At 39.5% G+C, this 23,273-nt stretch overlaps 1 protein-coding gene and 1 long non-coding RNA gene across 4 annotated transcripts in view; one reads left to right on the top strand and one right to left on the bottom strand.

The window, feature by feature from the left end:
- Positions 1-20,832, top strand: part of LOC128853563 (uncharacterized) — a 114,408-nt gene extending 93,576 nt beyond the window's left edge. For both annotated transcript variants that reach the window (XR_008452160.1, XR_008452163.1), the window contains 2 exons: positions 19,705-19,856; positions 20,740-20,832. This is a non-coding gene — a long non-coding RNA (uncharacterized LOC128853563). The remainder of the gene's footprint in view (positions 1-19,704; positions 19,857-20,739) is intronic.
- LOC104066628 (potassium voltage-gated channel subfamily KQT member 1) overlaps positions 1-23,273 on the bottom strand; it is a 488,485-nt gene that overhangs the window by 50,858 nt on the left and 414,354 nt on the right. The gene's annotated exons all lie outside the window — the stretch shown is intronic.

A 23,273-nucleotide genomic window follows, 5' to 3' on the forward strand; every position in this document is an offset into this window, starting at 1 on the left:
ACATAGCTGCAGGTTAGACATGAGCCCCACAAGTTCCTGCAGCCGCTTTCCAGCACTTGGCATGAGTATGGGCTGGAGGTGGGTACCAGGATGGGGTAGCACAGGGCTTCTTGCTGGTGTGTGGCTCTGCGGCAGAACGCTCTTTGCCAAGGAACAGAAACACAGAAAAGGCTTTCCTGTGTGACAATTCATATGACACCAGTTATGAGTTGTCCTGGTGAACTGTGATTCCTCCCTCTTCTTCTGGAGAATGTATGAGATTGGGAAGGAAGCAAAGGTGTTGTGAGGCCCTTGCAAAAAAATAACATTGAGACCATATGTTGTTCTTGTGGCTGTTTCTACCATTCACGTGTCCTCTTTGGACGAAAGCAGAGAAAGGAGTGAGAGGTGGACTAGCACTTATGAACTATACATTAAATGAATTCAAAGACACATCTAGTCTATATGCAATACTCATATAATACAGACTGCTGCACATATCACCCATGCATATATAACACGTATTTGCAGTAATGTTGGCATCATGTTCTCATTTAAGTTGTCTGTATTATGCCTGCACAGTAGGTCTGGAGATAGAATAAGAAAGAAACTGTGATGTGTGGTCCTCCCCTTCCAAGGGAAGAAGATCTCGGTCCTCTACAGTGGCAACTTATGTACTCCACTATTGCAGATCAGCGTTTTTCAGACTGCTTGGTGAGGCTGAGTGCATGATTCCCAATTGTCTTGGACAGCCATATTAACTGAGGACTCTCAGACTCAATAGTTTTATGTCAGCCTAATTCACTTTAGGACTGCCAAATGCCTGCATGATTTGGAATGGCTGATTAGGTTTGCTTCTGGTGCCATTTCTATTTGAGGGTAAAGGAGAACACATGTGATTGCTCCTCAGAGATTGATTCTGCTTCATGTAAACAATCAGAGCAAAAGCAAGTTGGTGAGTGTTCCTGCTTTCAGTAGGCCAATGGAGGTTGTTTGTGTTTATTCAGACCCCACTACAGAGCAGTTTCACTAATGGCCATTAAAATGGCTTCAAAATAAGATCAAAAAAGGCACAGTCACAACAAGTTATGTCACACTAATAGAGGTATTTTGATATCATCCTAATCAAGTACTTGTACTTAAATACTGAAAATACTGTGATATCGGAGCTGATGTTCTAGAGAGCAACCGTGAATTTGTAGTCAAGGAAATGTGTTATGGTCAAAGCTTAATATAAGTCATTTAGGGACAAACCAGAAGCAAGCGGCTAAGGGTGCAGAATGGAGAAAGACAGCTGGAGAAAGAAAACATGAGGAGAGAAAAATTGATTTTCCTGCCTGCCTGCTGGTTTCAAGGTTAAAGAGAAATGATGAAATCAAAGCACACATTAATTCTAACTATTCAACCTAACTTAGTTTGCTAATGCTGCAAAACCACTGGTTCACTTTTATCTTAAAATTGAAAAGGTGTAATTCAAAGCCTGTTCAAAGAGAATAATGAGATAGCCTGAAGACCATTACCTAAAACCCAGTTACAATTATATGTTATCTGTGTGGACTCAAGTTTTTATTAGCTTGCATTTGCCCTCCAGGGCATCAGACAAAGGCTATCTATTTGTTATGCTGTAGAGGAGAGCTAAAGCCAAGCTGTTTTGGACAGGGTTGAGGGCAGGACTCCCATATCTCTCTTGGATTTCCTAGAGAAATGTAAGCATGTGCAACTTATGCAATGGGCTGTAGCAGAAGCTCTGACTTGGCTATAAAACTTACAATCCTATCCTAGAAAAATGGCCAAAATTGTTTTTTTTTTTTTTTTTTAGCTGAGCAAGATTTCTGGGCAGAAAAACTGGAATTGGGCATGGGGAAGAAGCTGGTGTGTATGTGTGTGTGTGTGTGTGTACATCCTGTTGGTCAAACACCACATGCTCTTATGTGCTGGTGGCTGCCTGACAATCTTAGTTCCATATGCAGTTGCTGTCAGAGTACTTTATGGCTTATATAGAGCCAGCATAAATATGTTAAATCCAAGTATGTTCATAATAGATTAGGCAGTTGAAACTTGCTAGTTCTTATTTTGCCAATCATAAGCCCAGTCTCTCCCTCTGCAGCTGTGATTTAGTAACAGGGCACTGTTTTGCAGTCTCAGATTAGTAAATCTATGAGCACAAAATTAATTCCTGACATAACTCAGTTGAAATTTATGGATTGATTCATGCTGATGATTTGATGTTATTCAGTTAAACTGTCTTTGCAAAGACATGTCATGGTATGTTTATTTGTGTACTGTGGAGAATAAATTAAAATGTTGATTGAACTGCTTTATAAAAAAGAAGAAAATAATATCTTGGCAGTAGGTACTCTTTTGTATCTTTATTGTCTTTGATTCTTTATGGCTTTTACTGGCTTCAAGGAGTTTGGATCAGAAAGTTACTCATTCATCTTCAAATCTTTATGCAATTGACCATGGCAAGTTCACTAGGAGTGTGAATTCCCCAGTCTTCTGGAAAAAAATAAGTTTACATGGTAAACCAAAGACCTAACAGTAAGTTCCAAGGCTGCTTCTGCCACCTCTATAAAATTATTATTTGTCAACCATCTGATGTGTTTCCTTGCCAAAGAAAAATCAAGTTGTGTGATGCTATGTGTAATGTTAGATACCCATTGGAAAAGGATGGCTTTTAATAACAGATAAAAGAATAAGAAAAAAAACATGTAAAATGCTGTGCAGCAGAGGATGGTAGCTGAAGACTAAAGAAAAGGATACTCGGAGGTGGAAAACCTGTTACTTTGACATCTAGTGCTAACAAAACACGTGTTGAAAATAAGTCCACGGTTCAACTCACATAAGTTTTTCAGGGCAAGTAGTGCTCCAGGGATGGAGTACAGGACAAGATATGAAACTCTCTGCAGGCTCTCTAGTCTCTTCAATTTATTATCGAAGATAGTAAATGCTCTGGAAGGAGCATGGAAAAGCAACTGCTCAAGTCTGGATTCAGATCCAGACAAAGCTTGAGGTCCACAGTAATTAAAGACAATTCCCCTAGTAGAGCTTTGCAGGCAACATGGAATGGTGTCACTGTCCTGTCACCACGCTGAGCTGAAATCTTACATGCTCTGGCTGATATAATCAAATTAATGTTGCTTCCACTCAGTTGCTGCTCCTCTGAAAGTACTGGGTCACGGTCTCTGGGATGAATATAGAATTTTTCTCATTATTATTATAGATTATTATAGCTCCCCTACCGGTCACATAGATCCCCAGGGAGCAACATCCAGAAGTAGAATCCTAAAATATTCCTCAAAAGGATGTATTATGGTAAGTGCTGGGTGATTTTGAAGCACCTCAAGCCACAACTGTTACTTTTCTTCTTCTAGAATTCATTTAAAAAACTCTGAGGAGGAGCACAAACAAAAGGCATAAAAGCCTAATCTTTGTTAGAGACCCAGACATTGACCGTACTGTAGCTTCAGCTCGGGCATGTCTGATATAAAATCAAGGAGGCAAATAAAATGGCAGCACTCAATGTGATTGTGCAAAACTGGGATTTAACCCTTTTTCAGCCTAAGAAGTTGCATCCTGGAGTGAACAGTGACCATGTATTTTGTAGAGGAGTTGTTTTTGTTTTTGTTTTAAAAAGAGCATTCAGATCAGCTGATTTTGAGCCAATACGGAAAACAGAGCTGCCAAATTTATCATTGACCAGAAGATTTGTGTGGGGCCAAAGGAGGTTGGTACAGAGAGATTAGAAACAGATTATCAGCATGCTTTTAGCTCTATCTGTTTCTAGAAGCAAATAATTAGCCTCAGACAATCTCAGCTTTAAGTAGGTTTTGAAATATGAATTATTGGTGTGAAAAGACTGGTTATAGGAATTGTTATTTCTGCTAGAAGAAGTGTGTTCCCAGAGGAATTAATTTCAATTAATGTGGTTTCTGTAGCACTGCTACATTTATGTCAGGAAAAGCCAATTTCAAGAACCTTGTTTAGTTTCTTATTTCAAATCCTCAGTATAACTTGCCTGAAGAAAAAGGGGGGAAAAAGAGAGAGTTCTGACATAAGGAACTGGCTCGTTTGCCTTCTGGAGCTTTGTTATGAAACTGAGAAAACTGCTGGTAATGGCTTTTATAGGAATTAAAGTGAATTGATTAGTCCTGGTTTCTGAATTGCATGTGACTCAAAAATCCTGACTAGAGCATAAGCTGACTGGATCCCAGCACAAGTGCTGTGAAACGTGTGTTGCGTAGCCAGGGCTTATCTCGCCAATGGAGAGATTGTCTCCCAGGGGAATAAGTGTAATGTAATTGAAAAATGGCATTTGTTTGTGCTAGTGTGTCATGTGTGGTCCTAAAGGCAGGTTGGTGATAATTTTGGAAATGGAGGGAATGCCCATGGTTTGTCAGCAATATCCAGGTTTCCTTATGGTCTTCTTGACAGTCTGGATATCTGATGGCACCTCTTTCAGCTTCAACAGCCTTGTGGAAAGTATTATAGGATTCTTTGCAACCAAGGGGGAGGTGACCTGATTTTAAACTGGTATGTTTACATGTTTTTTCAAAGTAATGAAGATTCAAGTAGATTCTTTAGGCCCCGTTCTCTTTTGTTGCTTTGAAAGCCTCACTTACAGAAAGTTAAGGACCTTTCTGGAGGGTAGGGAAAAGTCCTTTTTCATATTTGAAAATTTACAAGGATTTACTGGAAAAAACTATGTTTAAAAAAAATATTGTCCTGTATCTCAATGTAGGCAAAGTGATAAAGGCAAATGAAAAATGAAAGAAAAATTTTGTATTGATTTTTCTAAGACTACAAAGGATATATATATTTACATATATATATTTTATAACGCTACAGACCATTTTTATAAGACAAATCTTTACGCTGTGGTTACTCTTAACACCGAAGAGTGAGAAAGTAGGCCTTTTCATGTGTATGATAGGTTTTTTTTCCAGACTTAAAAACTGATGACTGTGTCCTGGGAAAACACCTTGTTCATATTATGCCTCAAGCACTGTTATATTTTCTTCTGCCTCCCCATTTCATGTGTCTTCAGGTGGTGAAATCTACATCACCAGGTGAACACAAGTAGTTAAGAAGTCAGACCAGAAGTTAAGACTGAGATCTGCAGTATGTCTGTGCCTGATCATCCCAGACCTTCCTTTTGGTCAGGGATAGCTGGAAATGCCTTAAACAACTGACCTTGCTGTTGAGGTAGACCTGGCAGATGTGGATGGAACCACCTCTGTCGCAGAAGATCCACAACCAGAGCTTTTAGCTTCTCATATGACAGTGTAGCTCCCTGTCCCTCTCTGGCAGCTAGATCACAGTTAATGACTTACAACTTACCTATTACTTCCGTCCTAGGCAGTTCTAAATCCATAATTTACAGGTTTAGCTGTTACCAAGAAATCCAGGACAATTCTACACCGAAAAAGAGCATCTTCTCAATAAAATGCAAGTTTAAACCCCACTTTCTCCAAATCATTTGATAAAAAAGAAGCTGCATTTTTTTCACAAGGGTGCCTTGATTTCTTTACTCGGTGCCATCAGAGCTCAACCTCAGGGAAGACAACAGTTATATGCTTATTGAGGTAAGAGCAATTAACCAGTCCTACTGGCAACTCCCAATGGAGGGCGGCCACTGGCCTCACAGGGCAGCGACTTCTGCAAGTGCATGGTGCCTCTTCAGATGGTGAGAACTAACCTCACAGCTTCACAGCATCCTAAAGAAGGAGGACAACTGGTGTGAGCTGTGTGGATGCTCAATATGGTTTCCACAAGGAGTGAAAATAAAACTGCGTTTCTTAGTTATGGCAAAAGAGTTTACAAATCCATGCCTGAGTGTGTGTGTGGTGGGGCCAATGAACACAAATGGGGCCTGGTGTATGCCAAATATATGAGCTGTTCTAAAAGTACAATGTGTCATGGGCTCATTATTCATCAATGCTTCATCACACTGAGTTTATGGTGGCATTAAAACTGAAGAAAAAAAGATGTCATTTACATGAAATGCTGGACACTCCCTCCATCCTTTGATTCCTTCAGTAAGCTGGAAAGAGGTTTGTGTGCGCATGAGAAAGTGTGCTATACAATGCCAGCCTTTATTCTCCTCTTGAATTACTCATACTATGCAGTATGTAGCAAAAAAAAAAAAAAAAAAAAAAGAGAGAGAAAAATGTTTGGGGCCTATTTTGCTCTTAAGAAATAACAGTGACATACTGAAGCAAAGCTACAGTGCAACTGAATGCATCAGGCGCTTCTGGAGTTTATTTTTTTCTAGTGTTTTTTTTTAATGCTAGTATCTCATTCTGTGCTTCATGCTGAAGTTGTTACTTTCCTATGCACACAAGACAAGCCAAATTTCTTCCCCAGCCCCCTAAGTCCGGACCTGAACAAAGGAATGACTTGTCCCACTGCACGAGGTTCTGCAGGCTGTTAAGCAACTGAGGTGGAAAGCACCAGCAGGCTGAAGGGAGCTGGAGCTGGGCAAGGAGCTGGAATTTTTGGCCCTTGTTAGCATAAGGTTTTGGGCAAGGTAGAGAGCTTTATGTAAAAGACCCAAATCTCACTATAATGCAGTTGTCTAGCACTGGACTTGCAAGTTCAATAGCTGACCTCCTTCTCCAGGTTGTTTGTTTTTTTAAACCTTCTTGGTTTTTGCTCCTGACACCGCGGCTACTACACAGAACAAGGAGGAATATGGGAGACTGAGTTCAGTGGCCTTCAACCAGGGCTATTGCATTGCTGCCTCATAGCCAGAGGACCATGTTCAATAAGAGGCATGAGATGTGCTGGAAGGACACAGAAGACAAGATGGCGTTGTGTGCCTGCACATTTACATCTTGTGTTGACATCTACCCTAAAGAATTTGGATGAGTGTGTGTTGACTGAGTCGTCTGGCCATCAGCTAAGATTTTAAGATCATTTGATCACTCATTTTGGAGGCTGGTTTGGTTTTCCAAGTTAATTTCCTAAAATAGGCAAAACACCAACTTGTTTTTTTTTAACTATTTTTTTATTTTATTTTTGCAAAGGGGCAGAGTCTAATTTTACTACCTACAGCATTAGAGATCTAAGGTTCCTTCAAGCCCATGCTCCAGCCCGACATAACACAATAGACTGGACTGGCTCCAGAGGAGTTTGTTTAGTCCCATGTACAATTATTACCTTGTAAACAGGATGCACCTTTAACTTATAATTTAAATATGATAAATAGGCCAAACCCAAGAGTTTTATTATCCCAGGACACAGTTATTACCAACTTAACAGGAAACACCTGCAAGTTATTGTTATAATTAGACATGGCTGAAAAATGGGGAAATAATTTTGTGGGAAAAAAATTTAGTATTATTGAGGTTATTTCCATTCCGAAAGGTTCAAATGAATCCATTTGGGTAGAATTTTATGCATCCTTCTAATTGAAATTATGTTTTAATGTTCTTATTTGCAGAGAACCATTACGCTTGTGCACTAAGAATGAGCTTTTAGATACAGGAAGAGTACTAAAAGGAAATATAAAGCCATGTAACATTTAAAGTCTCGTTGAACAGTGATCAGAGGTTCTGTTTAATGAAAAATGTTGTTACATTTTGTAGGCAATCTGTTGATCAACAATTTTTATTCCCTAAAAAAAAGGCAATTTTCAATTGAAATAAGAAAATGTCAAGCTTTTCTGATTATTATTTTACTGGAAAGTGTCTTAAGTTCTACTTTCAGCCCAAAGCTTTTCAGCCTGTGTGCTCTGGTGGTGGCAGATAAAATGCCAGGAGGATTACTGCCTCCTGCCCCTCAGCACTGCCTCTCTGGTTGGCAGTTGCAAACCCCTTTGCTATGTGTGCTGCATTGCTTTTGTGATCACATTCTGATGCACTGTGGTCAAAGCGAACTGCATTAGGAAAGGTATACCACTTAAATGTTATAGGCACACGTCCTCAGCCTTCATCACTGCAGCCTGACTCACACTATGTACTTCTAGTGGAGCTGAGTTCTACCCTCAGTCCTCACTCCAAGCCTCAGTCATGCTCCCTGGTTTGGAAGTGGCTTTCTGTGTCCTGTCAGTAGGTCTCATCCCTCATCTCGAATACCATTTAGACTGGGAAATCTTGTGGGAGGCAAGGGTGAAAAACACACACTTTTGTCAAGGTGCAGGGACAAAGACCCTTGGTTTGGGAGTCAGGATTTAGGCAGTGAGGAAAGTGGTCTCAGCACTGGAAGGCATGAACTTTACCGTAGAAGGTATTGCAATAGCTACTGCACAGTGGTAAGAGGTCAAGAAGCATGTAACATTAGTGTAGTTGCTATCTGAGGGGTCTTTCCCAGTAACTTTGGGCTGATTTTTTTTTTTTAAGTAAGTGTCCCATTTCAGGAAGTTCTAGAAAATAATTTGAAGAGTTTTACTTTATAGTTTTGAAACTTTTATTGTTTTACATGATGTATCATTGCTGATGTCATAAGAGCTGAAATAGACTATTTTATTTTAAAATCATGAAGGGCATAGAGATTTATTATTCTCTTTTCCAGATTAAATGTCTTCTCTGTATGCTGAGTGATAGGAGGGCATGATATGCATTGTCTCAGTGTTTGCTTTAAATGTTGCTGCTACATTAATTTGTCATTGTCAGAAGTTTATCAGATGTATAACCACAAATATGGATGCATTTGAAATGACACCATTACTCTAAACCTTACGAGGATGAAATGAAACATTTAATGGTAATGGAAATAGTTTCCCAGTTTTTGGAATAAGGCTACATTAGATTAAGGGAGCATTACTCAATTAATTAACACTGAAAATGCCTAACAATTTTTAATGAACAGTCCATCAATCAGAATAGATTATTGTAGAAGCAAGTCATTTGCTTCTGACGTTTTAGTGATAAAGGTTTTAGTGCTGCAAAATTTTGAATTTAACAATATATTTTTTTCAGTAGGCAAATGGGACTTGGCTGGTGAGCAGTTTCATGAAAAATCTTTTAAAAAAATGCAATATGTCTATAAGGGATAGTTCTGAAATTCTATGAGTCTCAGTAAGACTTCTATAGGCCTGTGTCACTTCCATATGAGTCTGCGGCTACCAAATCTTTAGAAGGCTTTACAAATGTCAACCGATGTACACTGTCTAGTCGATCTTCCTAGACTACCTTACAAAGAGTGTGTTTTATAAATGCACTTTTAATATAAAATATACTACACTAATTTAAAGCAGGATGCTGTTTGGGCTAAAACACTTCCCCTTTTTGCCACACTAACAGAAAGACAAAGACCAGAAAGCCAAGCTGATTGGAAACTGGTAAACAAAAATGAAATAGAGTGATCTACATATTTTACTTCTTGCCGTATTTAACTTGTCATTTCCCTTTAAATTCAGATTTGTCTTCTAAATGTGCAAGGTGAAATGTCTTATTACTTGCTCTTGTTATATTATACTTATTGGCCTCTCAGTTTTGCTACAACTAAATGGTGAATAAGAGAATTGACTTGAACACATGCTGCTTCTTTTTTCTCTGGTACCATCAGACTTTCCCATTGTGCGTGCATAAGTAGGAGAGGACCTGACTAAGTAATCAAAATGAGTCACTTTCTATCTTTAGTGAAATAACCCTCTGTTCAGCACTCCTCTTTGCCAAGTAGCAGGCAGCAATTGCAAGTAGGTAATTGCACTGCTAACACATGCCAAGGCTCAGATAAGAACCAATCTGGGTACATGCAGGGTATTAACAAATTCTCCAAGCACTGACTCTGCAGAATAAGATTCAGCATTTTCATCCAAGATAATATGCTCTAATTAACCAGTGCACGGTACTTTACACTAACTACAGGGCTTGAATAGAACTTTGGAAATGGGATAATGGAGGCTTATTAGGTTAATAAAGAATCATGTGTTCCAATGCTGACTTAAATACATGATTAGACTTCCTTTAAAATAGGCCAAAGTATTTCAGATTAAATCAGTCCCCTGGAGGTTATTGAAATTATGAAATAGGTTTGGCAATTGATAAGTGACATCATTTATGCCGTTCAGAAAATGAAAATGTTCTATAGAATCACCAGGAGCTTTGGTGGCTAAAAGCTACCCTAAAACACGCTCAGAGACTGGATGCTTTTTGCCCAGCATTTGGACAGACAACATTTTATTACAAAAGTGAGAATGAGTCTCTAATGCTGTATAAGATTTCTAAAACAGAAGGGAGACTATATCTAGTTTCATTAAGATTATGTGTTACTATTCTCTGAGAAGACTTCTCCTCTAGGTCTTTGACCTTTATTTAGAAACCATCCAAAATGACTTCACTGAGAAACCTTGCTCAAACTTAAGCGATCCAGTGCTTGTACTGGGACGAGGTTTGCTGGTCCACATTAGCTAAGTCTAGACATTCAGCAAGGGGATGCATTGCCTGAAGCAGGGAACTTCAGCTTCTTGGATGCGTTAGTGGCATCTTACAAAATTGTTCATACCGCAGTGCTTCTTTCTTATCAAACCTTGAAAATATTATGTAGTTGTTTCATATAGTTCCGTGGGCCAGTTTTGGATCAGCCAGTCTAAAGCTTAGAGTATCTTCAGTGGTCCATTATCTGTAAACCACCGCTACAGTGGTCTCCTTACTGGCCTATCCCTGAGTCCATGTGACAACTACTTGACATCACTGGGCTGCTGACATCACTTCAGGTGGCCACAGATGTTGGGATGCAGATGTCCAGGCACAGGCCTTGGGAAAGACCTGTAGGACTTCTTGCATGGACACAAACTCCTTGAGGACTCAGTCCCATAGAATGCTGGGAATTTACTTACTCTCATCAGCTTTCTCTTAGCAATATGAAACAGTTGCTGGAGTAGTTTGACATTGGATGACACTCCCTGATTCCCTTGAGTCTGTTATTGTGACTGGATGACACAGTAGCATACAAAACATTAATTGCCTTTCTACTTGTTTTTTTTTAGGGAGTGATATTTCTTATACATACACCCTGAAATATATTTACCATGCTAGCAGTCTCTGCCATTGTTCCTGCTTTTCATCAATTCAAATTTTTCTTAGCTGATTATGCTGCAACTGATGAGCCAAACACCCTAGGGCCTCACCATTAGGCAAAAATCTCACCTGAAATCAAAGGGACTTACAGCCTAGGGGGTGGGACTGTCTGTCATGAATATTGAAAAAATATCTTCAAAATTCATCAAACCATCACATATGTGTAATCAGAAAAGCCAAATGTATTTTAGCCTTTTTAGTGGAAATAGTATTTAAAAAGAAAAATACTGGAAGGGTGGGAACACATCCGAGGGAAGAGTATGCAAGTAAAAGCTGGCTCATGTGAATCTGGCTTATGTGAGTTTAGTACATTTAGAGGGGATTGTTTCTAGGACTGGAGCCCGAAGAATTTAATCTTTACTTTGCAGAACTTCTCAGTATAATTTGAATTTTTCTGATATTTTCAAAAATCAAATAAACATGCAGCTTTTTTTTAGTTTTTCTCCACTTATCACCCATCTTCCTCCATCTTAGCTGAAATTAAGGTCCAGTTGACCCATGACTAGTACTTGAAAGACTGTAACTCTCAATACATGAAAACAAAACACCTTAAAATAGTACAAATTGACAAGGCACAAACTGTTGTCTTCCTAAACCCCACAGCTATTCAGTAAGTATCACAAGTAAGTTTCATTGCTAGCTTCTCTAAAAAGTGTTAGAGAGAACAAGTACATAGGACAAATCCAGACCTGTAGAAGGACTCCCACATACTTTGCACTGAACCCTAATTTCACTGCATATCATAAAATTCAATCATTTGTAGTCAGAACAGTTCCAAAACCCTCAGCTAAGAGATATACAGAAAATATGTGAAGAACTGACAGACAGCACCTGAATACTGTATGAATATTATCTGTGTATCTCTTCTTATCCCTTCTTATCCCATTAAGCAACATACGTCTGAATAAAGCTATCCTAAGTCAGGACAGGCCATTAAGAAAAATATTTCCTGAATTTTGTGCAATTTCTGGAATTACATTAATAATTTGCAAGCCAACAAGAGTTAGGCAGTCATGCAATGCAATCCTGCTCTGTATTTGCTGTACAGAATAATTAAGATAATGAAGCCCATAGTTGTCTCTTATTTACCTGAAATTGCATTAGTATACAATGAGATAAGCAAGAAAACTTTGCTTTCATGTTTTGGAAGCCTATTTCCTGCTTCAATGTCTATGCACACTAAGAAACATTAACTTAGATATATTTAGAAGGTCATCTGTCAGCCACTTTGATCATATAACAAACAGTTGGATAATATTTGATAATATTTTCCTAGAAAGGGAGCAACTCTACCTGGCTATTGCTGTCTCAAAAAGGTACTGGAAAACATGGACAAATGCCACTGAGAGAAAGCACTGACCTTGCTCGTCTTTTTAGGCAAAAAATTAGGTTTCTGCAGCCAGGTCATGTGTATTAATAATGCAGGCTGGGGAATTTGTTTTTCCTTCTCCTGAACATGCTTGGTCATGTCAAGAACAAATGCTTCTTTACATATTTCTGTAGGTTGCCTCCTTAGGTCCCTGTGTTTTGCAGAGGACATTCATAATGGATTAAGACCTTTGTGTTCAGGTCAGTGGAGTGAAGCCAGACCTCCTCAGCCAGGTCTGGAGGGGGCAGGTGTCTTCATCTCAAGCCTGATCTCCATGAATTGATGTTAGCCCTGATCTGCTGCTACTCCAATTCTACTACCAGTTATGTTCAATGCACCTAAAAGTCCCTGGAAATCTGTTCTGCCCACAAATAGTCAATGTGCCACTCATCTGTCACAAAAAGGCAAAAAGAAGAGTTTATCTTCTTTCTTGAGTAAAGCACAATTTCAGCCCTAATCCTCTCACTGTTGGGTGCATGTACTCAGCCCATGGTCCTCCAGTGTGAACAGTGTAGAGAACACCAGGCATATTGTCTTCTCTTCAAGAAGACTAGGAACATGATCAAGACAGGAGAAGCCAAATGAGTTGGTGAAAATGAAGTTGTGAGTAACCCAGTGGTACTACACTTGTTCACATGTTGTCTCCAGCATGTCTAGGTACTGTGCAAGATGACTTGCTTTGGTAACATAGCTCTTGCTCCTTCAGTTGCTATTCTTACAGCCAGCAAGTTGTGTAGGACAAGTCATTTCCCCTCAGTGCCAGAAGTGGGGTTGCTGAAGGGAGCAGTGCTGTAATAAGCAGGAATGGCCCTAGCAAGGAAAGAAGGCAGGCCCTCAGATGAACAGCAGTAGATGAGGAGAGTAGGGAGGGTTAAGCAGTTTGGGGAATCAGATTTGGTGGTGAGGCTAACAACACAAGTCACTTCATGCAGGGAATCTGTCAGCACATTGGCTGCACCTGTCCAGGGCTGCTGCAGGAAAGGCTGGTGTCAGCACCCCAGGGCTGATGCCAATTCCCTGCCCTGCCGTCCCAGGATGCTCACAGCTCCTTCCCTACGTGCCTCAGGATGCTCATGGCTCCTTTCCAGTGTGCCCCACCATGCCTACAGCTCCTGTCCTGCACCCTGGGTCCCTCCTGCTCAACCCAGTGTGTTGTCCTGATGTCAGGGACCAGGGGCAGGAAGAATTCCCTGTGCAGATGACATTCATGCCACGCTTCCAACATCCCTCCAAAGAACAGTGACAGGTCTGTATATGAACTGTGGCAGTTTCAGCTCAGAGAGTCTGATCTTAGTAGGTGTAAGGAGAAACACACTCAAACTTAATCAAGACTTCTCCAGAGGCAAGATTTTACCCTTTTCCTGTCTGTAATTCTTCATCCTGATTCTTTTCAGCTGTGGCCAAGTCAAACATCCCTAAGATCCAAGGCGGCTGCATTCAGCAAAGCCACACGCAGCAACTTCTTAAAGATGCAACAAGCCTTTTGCCCCCTCTCTGTTGTGTGGCTACACTTGGGCCCCTCTTTGTTTTTGAAAAGGTTCAGCTCTGCACATCTGGAGCTGTGCAGTGCCCCACCAGGAAAGCAATACTTTTATTGCAAGTGTAAGAATAAATATTTACCAGAATTCATCTGTAACAGCAGAACAGGAAAACTATTTAAAAACAACAACAACAATAAAGAAACCGGCCAAGAAATAATGGAGTGCTTAATCCCATAGGCCGGACTAATCTATTTTTACACTTGGAATAACAAACAGATTTGCAATGAATTGTACTTATTATTTTCAACACAGTAGCACTGAGGGCCCCTGTTCAAGAATCAGTACATCACTGACATTGCTTGGTTTTATACTGAAAATATCATTTTATAGCCTATAATATCAATGTTCACAAAATAACCAAGTGCTGTGGTTTCACTCCCACTAAAGTGAATTTAAAGGCTCCCACTGACTTATGTGGGAGTTGGATCAGGTCCCATAGCAACTGCTTATTCCCAAATATTATTGCTGCAAGTAGAGGCAAGCTTTAGGTTTGTATGATGATGATTATATTTTAAATTTTGTATGGGGAACAGATATATATTTTTATTTCTTTCTCAGAACAGCTTTTATCTTTAAGTGTTATGATAATTTTTTACCAGGCTCTAAGCTGACAGACTATAGGTTGAGAGAGGAATAAATGCCATTGGTGCCTCTGCCTAGGAGTAGATTCTGTATTAATGGGTGCCTTTGTTTGGGTGCCTCTGTTTGGGTTATACCAGGCTCAGGATGAACAAAAGATCAATTGCTGCCTGGTTAGAGCCACTTTTTTGAAATTTCTCTGTGGAGAACAAGGGCTTGAGGAAGCGGATGCTTCCCAGGAGAGAAGGAGCCAGGTGTTCGAGTCAACATGTAAAACTCAGAAAGACCTGTAGAGATGGAAGTCTTAGGGAAGATGGAAGGGGGGAGGGGCATATACCTTTAGGAGAGGATCACGCTACAACTGCAGGAATCTCATTGCAAGACTCAAAGGTAGAAAGTGTAAGCCATGCAAATCTGAGAGGACCTGAAATCTTGAGAAGACACTGGTGTAATACACAAGGAACACTAGCCAACGATGAGGTAAGAGCAGCAGAGTGTGACTAAGAAATGTGTCTTAATTTACCCTGATATGTACAGACTTTACATTGCTTTCCAGAAAACAATAATGCATCACAGACCTTTAACAAATTTTAAAGATGATCCTTTTAAAGATGGAGAATATGTCACAAGAAAGGGAGGATGTGGAATGCAGTAGAGAAGATAAAATGGTCACCTAGCATGTCTGTTTCCAGCAGTGGCCAGCAGCAGATGTTTATGAGAGAGTATATAACTGAGGATGTGCAACATTATTCATTTCCTTTTTCGGCCTCCCATTTTGGGTAATCGGCTCTTTAGGGACTTCCTGAGCTGGATGTTCAATATGGACAGTCATGTCCTACTGATACAGCTTTCCAGCGTGAATTTATCCAGTGTCTCTTTGAATCTATTTGAATATCACTCTCTTCTTTTTCCCATGACAATAAGCTCTGCAAAGGTACATATGACATCCAATAAAACATAGAGCTTTTATTCCCCTCACCCCATGACCTTTCCACCTGCTAATGTCATTTTTTTGTGCTCTGTCACTTGTTTCGTAAAAATTAGTGACTAACGATTAACTGCTGTCTCTGTCTTCCCATTTACGAATTTCTCCCCTCGATCATGTCTTTTCTGGGTGGAGGGCTTCTAATCCATGCAGATTGTGTTTTGGAACTGTGTGTGGGCATTCTCTAGCTCTCCGGCCTCCTGAAGTGGGTAGAAATCAGTCCTGTGTACTGTAGTTGTGCTTTTGGAAAGGGTGATTTAGCAACTGATGAATTTGAGTATGCTGCCAGCGATCTGGTGGATGAGATGGCAGAACCTGGAGGCTTAGGTTACAGTTGCCTGACTCGTACACTCAGGAATGTGGAGGAAGCACTTGGCAGTTTCTCAGGTTGGAATTTTTTTTTCAAGACAGTAATTGTCCATGTAAGCTGGAAATAAATGCCATGTAAGTAAAACCACAGCACATATATTTAATAATTCCAAATTCAGTATTTGTGTGATTATGGGAAGACCTATAAGACAGACATTTTATTAAAAATAAGGAGGTAATAATTTTCAATTTAGGAGTTTAAAAATAACCCACTGGCTGCTAAACAATCCTCTCTGTTTGGCTGTTCGAAGCACAACTATTCATTTACATAACAAAGACAGACAATTCAAAGAATGGGAAGACTTCACCTTCCCCACCCTTTACAGCTGATCCACTGCCCCAGCCCTGGTTTTATTCAACTCAAAATTCTAATCTAAACATTGACTGGATGTTGTGTGGAAAAAATATCTTGAAATAAACAGGCTTCTATATTTACACATGTTCTGCTGTGTTTATGATAAATATTATCAAGAAGATGCGTGTTTCTGGAAATCAAATAATTCTTCACAGAAATAAAGATTAAAATGAAAAAGGCAATCCAGGTACTGGATTACTGGACTAGTTACAGTAGTGGTTGAAGGACAGAGGAGGGATGTAATCTGAGTTTCACTGAAAGGTTTGATAAACTGTGGAAGAGCTCTGCAGGAGTAAAGCACAGAAATCTGGCATTATCCATCCAATAGTGGCTGAAGAATGTGGGATACACAGTGAATTAGCAAAAGCTGACACAGTCTACTGAGTCTGGTATCCTTTTCTTGCCATAACGACATATTAATCTGTCCCACCATCTTTTCTCTCCTACTTCCTAATGCTAGCCATGTCTCAATGAGTTAACCTGTCTGCAGGGGCTGTGGTGGTGTATAATACTTTCTCTGTTGTGACCAGTTTTAATTACATGTTTTAATTGAGGATACGGCTGCTCTGATGAAGGACACAGCCATATTGTGAGTTGGTGAGTAGCAGACCTGGTATTTGTGGCATTTATTTCAAAGTCAGCTATGTGAATCACATCCACATGGGGAGACCAGTTATGAGGTGCTTTTTTGCAACCATTTGTTTTTTATTTTACTTTCCATAAAAATAAAGAGAGAAGAGCACTGGAAACAAAACTTCACTCATTGTCACCCAGAATTTTGTCAGCATTATGCAATTTTTTACTCATTATCATTTCAGACCAATAAAAAACATTAAAAAACATGAAAGAGGAGGCTTATTACCTACTAAACCTTATCTGAAACAGAAAGTCCCAGCAATATGCAAATCATTCAAGGCAGATGCTACTGACATGATATTTATAGTATCCAGATTAAATCAATTGACATACTGATGAGGTATAATAAAATCACTATAATTTTAAGGCTAATTATGATATCTTGACAATGCTAAAAATGAAATCCTATCTCATTTTGTGCAGCAATATAACTTTACTGACTTAAGTAACAGGTGCATGAAAAGTATTTCAGGGCAGAAACTGAGCCAATATTAATGGAAAAGAATAATATCCCCCCCAATTTAAAGTTATACAACTGTGTGGCAATGCAGATCACCTAGAAATGGAGAGTGCCAGAGAAACATAAAAGAACAGGACACTAAGTCCATGCAGATGATTTATAAGGGGACTTTATTCCTTAATGAAACGATGCACTGTCAGCTGAATAGCTTCTTGCTGTTGCATTAAGACTTAACTGTGACTTGTTTTGTCTTGGTGATAGCCAGAAGTGACTCTGCCGAAGTCAACAGAATAATGTCTGTATATAAGTGCTCCCTTAGAGTGAAGCAAATGCACTGTATTTCTGAACAAGTGCAATAGTACTATGACATGGTATGTTTTACATATTGCTATAATGGTTCTTTCACAATTGCTATCATCTTTTAGCATGCATATGTTTTATGATATTATTTTCCAGCTTCTGATATACTGCATCTTACCTAGAAAGCAAACTAGCATGTTTTCAGCACTGAGAACAGAGACTAGTTTTGCCATCCGGGACTGCAGAAAGCAAAGCAGACAAAGAATGTAATGTGTGTCTGAACATCAAAATATAAGAGACAATACACAAACACAGAAGCAAGTAAGATGACATTCTAAACACAGCATATTTAACACTGAGGATGTGTTGCAGAGAGGAAGACAAAAGATGCCAGCTCAAACAAGCTCCTTTAGAAGACAGTTGTTTCAGGACTGAGCTCGTGAGGCTTCTCGAGAATAAAAAGGAAAACATCCTCAAACAAAGAAAATGCAGTGAAAATGAGTCTTGTACACATGTTAAATATCAGTACTGCCTTGAAATAAAAGGGTATTGGGAAGAAATTAGAAAGGTCATCACTCCTAGGGCATTTTTTAAGTTTATTTTAACTGAAGTTTAAATTACTCTCAGATGATTTCTCGTAAGGAAAAGCATCAGTTAAAATAGAATGGGAAAGCATAAACAAGTTGAAAGTCACAGCCTGGTAAATAACAACAAGTAGCAGTTGTAAAGGAATGGCTGCGGATTTCAAGGAGACATGGACTCATGCAGGATGTGAGTAACTCTCATAGACTTCCCAGTGTCTTTAAGTGGGCTCCCACTGACGTTATTGGTATCCTGTGGCAAGAGAATAGGACTAATATTTTTAGATTTCTTATGCTAGCTGTTTTCTGGAGTAGTTACAGTGCTAGTATATTTTTAGTGATTCTTTATATTAAATTGGAGAGCCTTTGCGTTGTGTTGTGTCATACACAGCATGCGAACTTCCTGGAGCTCATCTGTTCATTTGATCCTACCAGCCACAATCACAGCAGAACTGACTCGTTGATCATGAGTGTTTCTTCCTTGATAGGGTCTCCTTAGGTAGGAAGAAACATGCCAAACAAGGGATGGTAACAGCCATACCGACTCCAATGCACTGATGTCATCCACTGTAGATGGGAAGAATCTAAGCAATATCAAAGATATTGCAGATATTTCCTGTGTTTGCTTTCTGATATTCTTTCGTGATACTATGTCACCATATCCTAAGCACATTTTGCGTAGTTTGCAGTAATGTCATATTACAGTAATGATAAATTTCTTGCTGGGTACAGCTATCAGCTATCTGTGCCTACTGTGTAGAAGACAGGGTTTGTTCGATAGACTGCAAGGCCTGATGCACATTTACAACTCATAATTGAATACATCTTGATATAGAGGGACCCTTTCTAGGTGGTTTTTTCTGGTGTACATTTCTAGAAAAGACTGAAGGTCAGTTGTCCTTTGTAAAGTTTCTTAGACTTTCCTGTTATGATTGTTATTAAAAATAACAAAAATATGATCTTCTAAATCTACATTTTTCCTGTTGCCTTCCTTTTCATCAGTGAATGCTTAATTCATGTTGTCAGTAACACATACTAGCTGTCAGAAAATCCAATATAATTATACAATGCCTCATGACAGACACACCCTTTCCCCACTCCACACTGCTGTACGCAGTGACACTGCTGTACTTCATGACAGCTGCTTAAGATGCATGGTAGTGACTTTATCCATAACGCCAGTATATTATATGAATTTACTGACAAAAAACCCCCACGATATTACTTTGAGTTTTTTAACTAAATTCTTCTGTACAATATTTTGAGAACAGTTATATAAGTTTAGCTTTATGAATCTCAACGGGACATGCAAAATACTTATATTTGAGTTGGAGAATCACACAATGTATTTTAACATATTTTTGTCGCAGTTTTCTGTACTGGCCAATCCCCTCAACAAAGTGGATTTCAAAAGACTTTCAGCAGTTTGTGAAGCAATATCACTATTGTCTAAAAGGTATTTTCTATTTTTTTCTCCTTGCATTTCTATTTTCTTTTTTCCTTGTCTCTCCATCTTTCACGGGAAGAAACTTGTTTGTGTGTGTGTGCACATCGCACTGCAAATATCTGTTAGTGAAAGAAGAGCTGAAGAAGAGCACTTCTTCCTTTACACATGAAGCAGAAACTGACATCCCAAGTAATGCAACACAATGAACTGCGGTGCGCAGACAGGAGAACAGTAAGTTGCCCTGGCTCAAAGTATGTTTCAGATAACATTTTGGTTGGCTTGCAACAGTTGCGCTATGGAAGCTTATAAGCTAAGAAAGGCTGGGCCTGATTAATACTTGGATGGGACATCTCCAGACAGCACTAATACTAATTTCAGAAAGTTGCATTAGTGACTTCATAGCTGGCACTTTGAATTGGTGTTGTCTCTGTGGTTAGCATGTTCATAGGGATAAAATATTGCAAGAGAGAAATGGCTTTCTTTTCAACAACTTTGTACAGTCTTAACTCCAGCATAAAAAAGTGAGATCCAGGAGGTAAATGTGAGTGCTTCAGCACTAAAAGTGCACTGTTGCTAATAATATGTATAGAGTTAATTTACCTGTAGTGTTCTTGGCCAAGCCTTTGCTTTGGTTCTTTCTGCCCATGAACCCCATTGTTACAGTAGACCTACTCTCCTTCGCCACTTCCAGGCAAATACTCCTTATCTGCCCCACTCTAGCTGAAAGGCAATCCTACAAATCACAGAGATAATGCAGAAATGACCAGACAGATCAATGAGATGATGCAGCTGCACGATTTAAAGATGCCAGTACAAGGGCTGTGGCAGGGACTCATGGCAAGGCAGGGCTGTTCTACTGGGCAACCTCAGCCGCTTAGAGGCAATTGGTAAAGTGGTGCCATGAAATCTCTCTGCGGTTTAGTTTTGAGAAGACATCTTTCTCGCCTTGTCCCAGGCCTTTCTGTGCAGGGTTTTTTCCATGAGCTGTCACAGCCCTTCAGAGGATGGCTGCTAAGAGAATGAATGACAGGGCTTTGTTTATCTTCCATGCAAAGGGTGCTGGCCTTCCACATAATAAAAGAACTGAAGTTTTCAATTGCCTTTGTTTCCACAGAATCCAAACCCACTGAGAGTAAAGGACTCTCTTAAAACCTCCTGCGGCCTCTCTAAGGGCACTGCGCACAGTACGTGAGGCCTTGGTTGCAATGTGAGTGTTTAGGTTACCATTTTGTTCTTTCAAAACTTGTTCGGTTCCCCAAATGCTTGGTGAGGCACTGGAACTGTCTGCTGAGCACCTTTTTCCCCCTTTTGGTTAATTTCTAGGGTGAAATCTGAAGCAGCCTGGCTTAATACCTGTCATCACAATAGGTGTGTATCTGTGTATACATGTATGTACCTATATGTATACATAAAAATAAACATGTACACACACAAACTCCTCTGGGAAAAAAGGGGGACTGAGCTGTTAATTACAGAAGCAACTCTATTGCTATATGAAATTTAAAATTTAGTGTCTTATTCAAAATATTATAGTATTATATTTGCTCCGCTTTGGTAGATGGCAGCTTCAACAAAAAAGGAGGAAGAAAAAACAGAGCTTTGCACCACTGAGTGATAGGAATGGAAACATCTCTGTTCCTTCCAAATGTAATCTCCAGACTGGCCTTCCTTCATGCTCCCCTTTCAGGCAGAGATACGTTGGAAAGCATTTCACAGCTTCAACTGTTTTTTCTGTGCACAGGAGAGATTCCTGGTCTCAGCTGTGTAAATGTTTTAATGGAGATTCGTGCTCGGCTATTCAGGTCATTGCTTTCAATTCCGGCCCACACAGGCCAAAATGCATCCATATAAGCATGAAGTGTCAAAAATCCACAACACACCCATGACATGTGCTCACTCAAAGTATAGGGTACAATGCCAAGCAGTAGATTAGTACATTTGCCTAAGATGAACTTAGCATGACTTATAAAAAAAGATGCAATAGCCCTGTTGTATGCCTTTGCAAATCTTACTTGACAGAAACTCATTCCAAAGAAGGAATCCAAGGAAACCAAATACTCTCTTGTGTCTCAAGAAAGGACTAATCTAGTGCAGGAAGTGTTCTCAAAATATGTAATTTATATTCAGAATTACAACGTACTTTTTTTTCTGAATTCAAGTAATCCTCTTGCTCCTTTACTGGAAGAACAAAACAATTTTCTTTCTGCTTTCTTAACTTTATTGTATAAGGATTTTAGGGACACCTTGAAACTCAACAGCAGTTAAATGATTAAAACACCTTAAGTTATAGAAAGACCTAGGAACCTAGAGACAGGTTTAATTAATGCACAGATTTGCAGGGATTGTGTTCCCATGTATTCTCATTCTGCCTGCAACTCTTTGCAATGTCAAATGAAGATAACAACCCCAAGGCACACCACGCTACTGTGTCATGACTATGCTTTTATGACACTTCCCTAGAGATTTCTTTCTAAAATTCCATGTAATCATTAAACCAGGAACTTGAGTACTATTTTTAGTTAATTTAGTGAGGAGATAATAAGTTATTTTTCTTACCAAGACTTGAAGAACTTCTGAACTCAGTGCCTTGGTTTTGCTGTTGGACGTGTCCCGTGACGGGCAAAAGTTCTCAGTGCCCTGTTTTTAGTATTTCAGTAGTAATTCACTGCCACAAATACCTATCCTTGTTGCTTCAGACTGCAAGGCTAACTGATTGTTGGACAACCAGAGAAAGGATACCAAACAAATGCTCGTGAGGCCACTGTCTGCAGCTGCTTTGGCTTGTGGTTTTCCTGCAGCACTGGGCTCACAGACACCTGCCTGCAGGCATATACAAGGAAGGCAGAAGGCTTTGCTGCTGTCTGAGAGTCCCTGAGAAATAAAACTAGGTAGCTCTTGCCTTGGTATAAGTGTATTTATCATTTTAACTCTAAAAGAATACGTACATAATAAAAGTAACATAGTACTGCAGATGATTGTACAAAACAGGAGGAGGAGGAGGGCTTCTGCCTTTCCCTAAGTCTCGGGAAACAACAACAAAAAAATGAAGGGTCTAGAGCTGAGAGATTGATGCACCTGTCTTAGATCAGCTCCATTTGCGTACAATTGTCATTGTCACCATTGTCACAAATTCCCCCTTCTCTTTGCCAGCTACAGTCTATGGAAAGAGATGCTGCCTATGAGCCTTACCACACAAGGACCATCAACATATCCTGCTTATAGCAAAGGAATGCTCTAACTGTGAAGCTACTTGGTAAGCTTCATATTTTCTTTGTCTAGCTTGGTAAATCTATATTGGTATTCTGTCTTTGTACTTCTTTCCAACAACAGTTATCTACACAGATTTGGGTCAAAGTTCGCAATATTTCTGGGACAACAAAGCCACCATTTTCAGTAAATTAGTTTTGGCAAAGAAAAAAAAATCAAGTACTTCTCAGCTTTTGTTCATGGTTGCTTTGGACTATGGATAGCCCAAACGCAAATGCATTTATGTGCATCATTGTAAATAAAAAAAAATTCTGCAGAAGGTAGAATAGCATTTGTTTATGCTGAAAAATGCTTAATCAATCTCCTCCTCGAGGACATGACTGCTTACTCTGCATCTTACTAGCTGCATTCATTACAAGTAGATAGGTTTGCTTCAGGTGA

The sequence above is a fragment of the Cuculus canorus genome, chromosome 1 (assembly GCF_017976375.1).
Source record: "Cuculus canorus isolate bCucCan1 chromosome 1, bCucCan1.pri, whole genome shotgun sequence".
Classification (NCBI taxonomy): Eukaryota; Metazoa; Chordata; class Aves; order Cuculiformes; family Cuculidae; genus Cuculus; species Cuculus canorus.